The sequence below is a fragment of the Salvelinus alpinus genome, chromosome 25 (assembly GCF_045679555.1).
Source record: "Salvelinus alpinus chromosome 25, SLU_Salpinus.1, whole genome shotgun sequence".
In the NCBI taxonomy this organism is placed as follows: Eukaryota; Metazoa; Chordata; class Actinopteri; order Salmoniformes; family Salmonidae; genus Salvelinus; species Salvelinus alpinus.
This window is the reverse complement of record NC_092110.1, coordinates 5,025,310-5,033,368: the sequence shown is the minus strand read 5'-3', so window position 1 is coordinate 5,033,368 and position 8,059 is coordinate 5,025,310.

Here is an 8,059-nt window from a genome sequence, read left to right as displayed (position 1 = left end):
GTAGGTGATCAAATACTTATGTCATGCAATAAAATGCAAATTAATTACTTAAAAATCATACAATGTGATTTTCTGGATTTTTGTTTTAGATTCCGTCTCTCACAGTTGAAGTGTACCTATGATAAAAATTACAGACCTCTACATGCTTTGTAAGTAGGAAAACCTGCAAAATCGGCAGTGTATCAAATACTTGTTCTCCCCACTGTACGTATTCAGACCCTTTACTCAGTACTTTGCTGAAGCACCTTTGGCAGGAATTACAGCCTCGAGTCTTCTTGGGTATGACACTACAGGCTTGGAACACCTGTATTTGGGGAGTTTCTCCCATTCTTCTCTGCTGATCCTCTCAAGCTCTGTCAGGTTGGATGGGGAGGGTCTCTGGACAGCTATTTTCAGGTCTATCCAGAGATGTTAGATCAGGTTCAAGTCTGGACTCGGGCCACTCAAGGACATTCAGAGACTTGTTCCAAAGCCACTCCTGCATTGTCTTGGCTGTGTGCTTAGGATCATTGTCCTGTTGGAAGGTGAACCTTTGTCCCAGTCGGATGTCCTGAGCGCTCTGGAGCAGGTTTTTCATCAAGGATCTCTCTGTACTCTCTGTACAGAGATTCCGACAAGTCTCCCAGTCCCTGCCACTGAAAAACATCCCCACAGCATGAATCCGCCACCACCGTGCTTCACCGTAGGGATGGTGCCAGGTTTACTCCAGACGTGACGCTTGGCATTCAGGCCAAAGAGTTTCATCTTGGTTTCATCAGACCAGAGAATCTTGTTTCTCATGGTCTGAGAGTCTTTAGGTTCCTTTTGGCAAACTCCAAGTGGGCTGTCATGTGCCTTTTACTGAGGAGTGGCCTCCGTCCGGCCTGAATGATCATAAAAGGCCTGATCGGTGGAGTGCTGCAGAGATGATTGTCCATCTGGAAGGTTCTCCCATCTCCACAGAGGAACCCATCAGGTTCTCGGTCACCTCCTTGACCAGTTTGGCCAGGCGGCCAGCTCTAGGAAGAGTCTTGGTGGTTCCAAACTAATTACATTTAAGAATGATGGAGGCCACTTTGTTCTTGGGGACCTTCAATGTTGCAGAAATGTTTTGTTACCCTTCCCCAGATCTGTGCTTCGACACAATCCTGTCGCGGCGCTCTACAGACAATTCGTTCAACCTTATGACCTGGTTTTTGCTCTGACATGCACTTTCAACTGTGGGACCTTATATACACAGGTGTATGCCTTTCCAAATCATGTCCAATCAATTTGAATTTACCACAGGTGGACTCCGATCAATGGAAACAGGATGCACCTGAGCTCAATTTAGCAAAGGGTCTGAATACTTATGTAAATATGGTATTTCTGTTGTTTTAATACATTTGCAAAGATTTCTACGAACCTGTTTTGGCTTTGTCATTACGGGGTATTGTTGAGGATTGCTGAGGATTTTTTATTTCTTTAATCCATTTTAGAATAAGGCTGTAACACAACAACATTTTGAAAAAGTCAAGGGGTCTGAATACTTTCCTCACTCCGACATTGCTCGTCCTAATATTTCAATATTTCAGAATTCCATTTGACTTTTTTTGATTTGTTTGTATTGTTGTCTGTTCTTAGATATGACTGCACTGTTGGAGCTAGGAACACAAGCATTTCGCTACACCCGCAATAACATCTGCTAAATATGTGTAGGCAGCCTTCCTCAAGTGCCAGACTAACTGCCTGATAATAACACCAAAGTGTCTGGTGCAAATCCTTCAGTGAGGAAGAGAGGAGGACAGCAGGGGAGGGTAGAGGAGAGGGAGAGACAGACTTTATGCCCTTATGTTCCTTTTTTTTATGGCCCATTTTACTAGGACTCTTTAAATATGCCCTTTTACCTCCAGCCTCTTTTGTATTGCAGTGTGTTATGGAGTTCTATACTGTAATAAGTCAATCTTCTTCTGAAAACGTTCAATATCGCCTTCCAGCCATTTTTATCTTTACAAAGGCTCGGATAAATTCTGATCGGTAGCGTGTGACTAATATAATAATGTCACAATAAGAAAACAAAGCAAGAATATAAATGAACATGCAGTAGCCGTAGAAACAAACAGGCAAACACAGCCTGTAGACTGACTGGTGACCGATTTGTTTTGTGGAGTCAGTGTGTCACAACAGTTAGTTTCGGAACAAACAGCATGGGTATCTGAACAGATAGTTCTTATGGCCATGTTGTGCTGTGTGTGTGGGTGGGCTTATCCTATTGATTACCTGGCTGGGAGAGAGATGGGTGGAAAGGGGAGGAAGAGATAGATAGACGAGAGAGAAAGGGAGTGGGGTGAGAGCTGAGTGTGGTGAGGTTTGTCCTGGGATGACAGGCTGTCAGAAGATGGATAGAGGGGGAGAGAGAAGGATGAAGGACAGAGGGAGACAGGGACGAGAGCCGTGTGTGGTGGGTGAGAGCTGTTATAGCTCAGGGATGACTGGCGGGTCTAGCTTCCCCTCCCAGAGAGCCTGAAATTTCAGTCCTTGAAAATCGAGGCTAATAAACTATTTGGCTCTCAAAACAACCCCTCTGTGTGGTTTTCCCGCCCTGGTTTTTCTCCCCATTCCTCCATTGGTTACTTTAATAGAAATCCATAACGCTGCAGCTTTTGGCTAAACGGGTGCTGATCATGTTATTATAGAGAGGAAATGTGATTAAGTAAAAAATGTGTATCTCCAAACTAATTTCTAATGGTTAGAAAATGAAACTCACTCCGTCCACAAGGTTGATATTATGTATGAGATTCCCTCCACAGGGCTGGTATATCATGTTGAATCAGCAGTATGGTAACACAGCTGTTCTTAGTGCTGTGTGTCGCTCACGTGGCTGGTGTTATTTTCTGACTGCAGCCTTGTTTAATCTGATCCCGGATCAGTCATGGAGCAGTGTTTTTGCAGGAAAGTGTTGGAAGGAAGTGAGAGGTGCTGACGGGACAGTAGTTAAGCCGAACCCCCTGGCTGACTGGCTGGCTGGCTGCTATCGGACTGAAGAGCAACAGGATGGAGAGAGAGAGAGAGGGGGAGAGAGAAGGAGAGACAGAGAGGGTTCGGTCCGTGTGGCCATTAGTTAACTGGGGAGGTGAGGAGGTGAGAGTTGCTTGTGTGAGTGAAAGACTAAGATTCAAACCCGGGTCTACTGGGCTGTGTAAGTCCGCTCGTGGAGTAAATGCAAGTCTTCAGGTCTTAGACAAGATAACTCATCACACAAGCGTGGTTTCAAAACACTTTAGTGAAATAAAAGTCTGAATCATGATTGGAAACGACAAGGTTGCAATGTCACTCCTTGGTCACCAGTATGAGCAGGTTTGGTCATTTGGGAGTTCCAGCCTGTCAGATGGTGTCCAGCCCATGGCAGTAAATGCTGTCAAGGCACACTATGAATCAGACATGAGCAGACATACAGTATGAGTCAGACAGACAGTAGTTGGCGGAGCCCTCAACCCATCTGATAGATAGATAGATAGATAGATAGATAGATAGATAGATAGATAGATAGATAGATAGATAGATAGATAGATAGATAGATAGATAGATAGATAGATAGATAGATAGATAGATAGATAGATAGATAGATAGATAGATAGATAGATAGATAGATAGATAGATAGATAGATAGATAGATAGATAGATAGATAGATAGATAGATAGATAGATATAGATAGATAGATAGATAGATAGATAGATAGATAGATAGATAGATAGATAGATAGATAGATAGATAGATAGATAGATAGATAGATAGATAGATAGATAGATAGATAGATAGTCCATATCTTCTCCTAGTTGAATATGTCTTCTCAGTCAGCATTCCGGGGGAAATAAAAGGGGGAAAAACACTGCACTGTCGTTGTTTGGTTCCCCCAACTCTTTCTCTCTCTATCCCACCCTCTCTTCTGTGATGAATGGAAGGTATGAATTTTCTGTGGCCTCCCTGGGTCTCTCTCAGAGCTCTTCAGCAGCTGAACAAACAGCTCAGCCTTCCCTCCTCCCAGCCCCACTACCCAGACTCAGTCTTCCCCTGCCCCACTACCCAGACTCAGTCTTCCCCAGCCCCACTACCCAGACTCAGTCTTCCCCAGCCCCACTACCCAGACTCAGTCTTCCCCAATCCCACTACCCAGACTCAGTCGTCCCCTGCCCCACTACCCAGACTCAGTCTTCCCCAGCCCCACTACCCAGACTCAGTCTTCCCCAGCCCCACTACCCAGACTCAGTCTTCCCCAGCCCCACTACCCAGACTCAGTCTTCCCCAGCCCTACTACCCAGACTCAGTCTTCCCCAGCCCTATATCTCAGTTCCCAGTTCCAGCCCCATCTCTAATCCCAGCCATCTTCCCCAGCCCCAGCACCAGTCTCCCAGCCCCAGCTCTAATCCCAGCCATCTTCCCCAGCCCCAGCACCAGTCTCCCAGCCCCAGCTCTAATCCCAGCCATCTTCCCCAGCCCCAGCACCAGCCACCCAACCATATCCCATCCCCAGCCCCAGCCTGAGCTCTTTAGCACTCTTTAGCAAATACCAGTAGGCCAATGCTCTCAAGACAAATGGCTTTGAGAACAGGGGAGGGCTAGTGGTAGTTGTGGTGGTGAGTTGGATACTGGGCAGTATGGTACAGGCTGGTGGGGTGTGTATGATTGGGTATTAGGGGAGTGTGGTGAGGGCTGGTGGGGTGGAAATTATTGGGTATTAGGGGTGTATGTTGAGGGCTGGTGGGGTGGATACGATTGGGTATTAGGGGAGTGTGGTGAGGGCTGGTGGGGTGGAAATTATTGGGTATTAGGGGTGTATGTTGAGGGCTGGTGGGGTGGATACGATTGGGTATTAGGGGAGTGTGGTGAGGGCTGGTGGGGTGGAAATTATTGGGTATTAGGGGTGTATGTTGAGGGCTGGTGGGGTGGATACGATTGGGTATTAGGGGAGTATGGTGAAGGCTGGAGGGGTGGATATGATTGGGTATTAGGGGTGTATGTTGAGGGCTGGTGGGGTGGATATGATTGGGTATTAGGGGAGTATGGTGAAGGCTGGAGGGGTGGATATGATTGGGTATTAGGGGAGTTTGATGAGGGCTGGTGGGGTGGATATGATTGGGTATTAGGGGTGTATGTTGAGGGCTGGTGGGGTGGATATGATTGGGTATTAGGGGAGTTTGGTGAGGGCTGGTGGGGTGGATATGATTGGGAATTAGGGGAGTATGGTGAATGCTGGTGGGGTGGATATGATTGGGTATTAGGGGAGTATGGTGAAGGCTGGAGGGGTGGATATGATTGGGTAGCTGGGGTGTATGTTGAGGGCTGGTGGAGTGGATTTGATTGGGTAGCTGGGGAGTATGGTGAAGGCTGGAGGGGTGGAAATTATTGGGTATTAGGGGAGTTTGATGAGGGCTGGTGGGGTGGATACGATTGGGTATTAGGGGTGTATGTTGAGGGCTGGTGGGGTGGATACGATTGGGTATTAGGGGAGTATGGTGAAGGCTGGAGGGGTGGATATGATTGGGTATTAGGGGTGTATGTTGAGGGCTAGTGGGGTGGATATGATTGTGTATTAGGGGAGTGTGGTGAGGGCTGGTGGGGTGGATATGATTGGGTATTAGGGGAGTGTGGTGAGGGCTGGTGGGGTGGATATGATTGGGTATTAGGGGTGTATGTTGAGGGCTGGTGGGGTGGATATGATTGGGTATTAGGGGTGTATGTTGAGGGCTGGTGGGGTGGATATGATTGGGTATTAGGGGTGTATGTTGAGGGCTGGTGGGGTGGATATGATTGGGTATTAGGGGTGTATGTTGAGGGCCTGTGGGGTGGATATGATTGGGTATTAGGGGTGTATGTTGAGGGCTGGTGGGGTGGATATGATTGGGTATTAGGGGTGTATGTTGAGGGCTGGTGGGGTGGATACGATTGGGTATTAGGGGAGTAAGGTGAGGGCTGGTGGGGTGGATATGATTGGGTAGCTGGGGAGTATGGTGAGGGCTAGTGGGGTGGATATGATTGGGTAGCTGGGGAGTATGGTGAGGGCTAGTGGGGTGGATATGATAGGGTAGCTGGGGAGTATGGTGAGGGCTGGTGGGGTGGATATGGTTGGGTAGCTGGGGAGTATGGTGAGGGCTAGTGGGGTGGATATGATAGGGTAGCTGGGGAGTATGGTGAGGGCTGGTGGGGTGGATATGATAGGGTAGCTGGGGAGTATGGTGAGGGCTGGTGGGGTGGATATGATAGGGTAGCTAGGGAGTATGGTGAGGGCTGGTGGGGTGGATATGATAGGGTAGCTGGGGAGTATGGTGAGGCCTAGTGGGGTGGATATGGTTGGGTAGCTGGGGAGTATGGTGAGGGCTAGTGGGGTGGATACGATAGGGTAGCTGGGGAGTATGGTGAGGCCTAGTGGGGTGGATATGGTTGGGTAGCTGGGGAGTATGGTGAGGGCTAGTGGGGTGGATACGATAGGGTAGCTGGGGAGTATGGTGAGGGCTAGTGGGGTGGATACGATAGGGTATTGGGGGGGGGGGGTGGTAATGGCTGGAGGGGTGGTCTGGTGGTCTGGTGGTCTAGTGGTCTAGTGGTCAGGTCAGGAAATGTAGAGTAAGGGACAGCTGTGGAGTCCTTTATATACATGCCATGGTCTCAGTTGGTCTCTGGGTTTTGTGGTAGGATGCAGTAATCAGTGCAGATCTACTTCGAAGGCATTGCTCAAGAAGAGTGGAGAGGGAAAGGGAGAATTGGCAGGATGGATATGTGAAGGAAAAGAGATGGAGAAGGAGAGATAGAGAGGGAGAAAAGGAGAGGCGGAGAGGGCAGGATTTATGGATCAAGGGAGCCGAGGGAGAGAGGGAGAGGAGGAGGACATGGATGGATGACAAGAAGTAGATGGAGGGTGCGGTTTAAAAGAACCTCAGTCTGTGACGCAGGCTCTGCTCTCCAGGTGCAATATGGGTCTGGTCTGTCTGTGAGGATGTTCCCAGAATGCTGTGGTGCTGTGGTGAGGCTTAGAGGGTCTCAGTCCTCAGTCATGTGATGAGGAGTACAGGAGTGTGTGTGTGTGTGTGTGTGTGTGTGTGTGTGTGTGTGTGTGTGTGTGTGTGTGTGTGTGTGTGTGTGTGTGTGTGTGTGTGTGTGTGTGTGTGTGTGTGTGTGTGTGTGTGTGCGTGAATGTGTGTGCGTGAATGTGTGTGTGTGGCTGGTGGGAAATTATGTTAAATGAACACACAGTAGAGCACTGGAGGCTTGACAGCTCCTTAACAATCTGCAGGCACACACACACACACACACACACACACACACACACACACACACACACACACACACACACACACACACACACACACACACACACACACACACACACACACACACACACACACACACACACACACACACACACACACACACCAGCAGCACACACACACACACACACACACACACACACACCAGCAGCAGCCAGAACATTCCTCACACATGTGGCCCTGCCCGAGTCTGTCTGTCATTCTCTCTCTCTCTCTCTCTCTCTCTCTCTCTCTCTCTCTCTCTCTCTCTCTCTCTCTCTCTCTCTCTCTCTCTCTCTCTCTCTCTCTCTCTCTCTCTCTCTCTCTCTCTCTTTCTCTCTCTCTCTCTCTCTCTCTCTCTCTCTCTCTCTCTCTCTCTCTCTCTCTCTCTCTCTCTCTCTCTCTCTCTCTCTATCTCCCTCGTTTTCTCTCTCTCCCTCTCCCACTACCAACCATAATTACCAACAACCCCTCTGTTCTCCATTTCGCTATTTGATGATCCTCACACCCCCTCCTTCACTAGAATCATAAAAGTGTGCAGTGCTGAAAACGTCTTCTGGGGTCCTGATTTAGGAGGAAACAGGCTTATTGTGTCCATAAGAAAGTGCCATCCAGAAACGTGCCATTTAGTTAACACCATGTCAGGACATGACTCAGGCCATGAAATACAAGGCCAACACAGGGGTTGTGTTTGAGATACCCAGTGTGAGACGCAACAGACCTTACATCTGAAAGCAATCCCAGAGAGAGGTTCATTCTCTGTTCAACATTGAATGTACACTGAGTGTCCAAAACATTA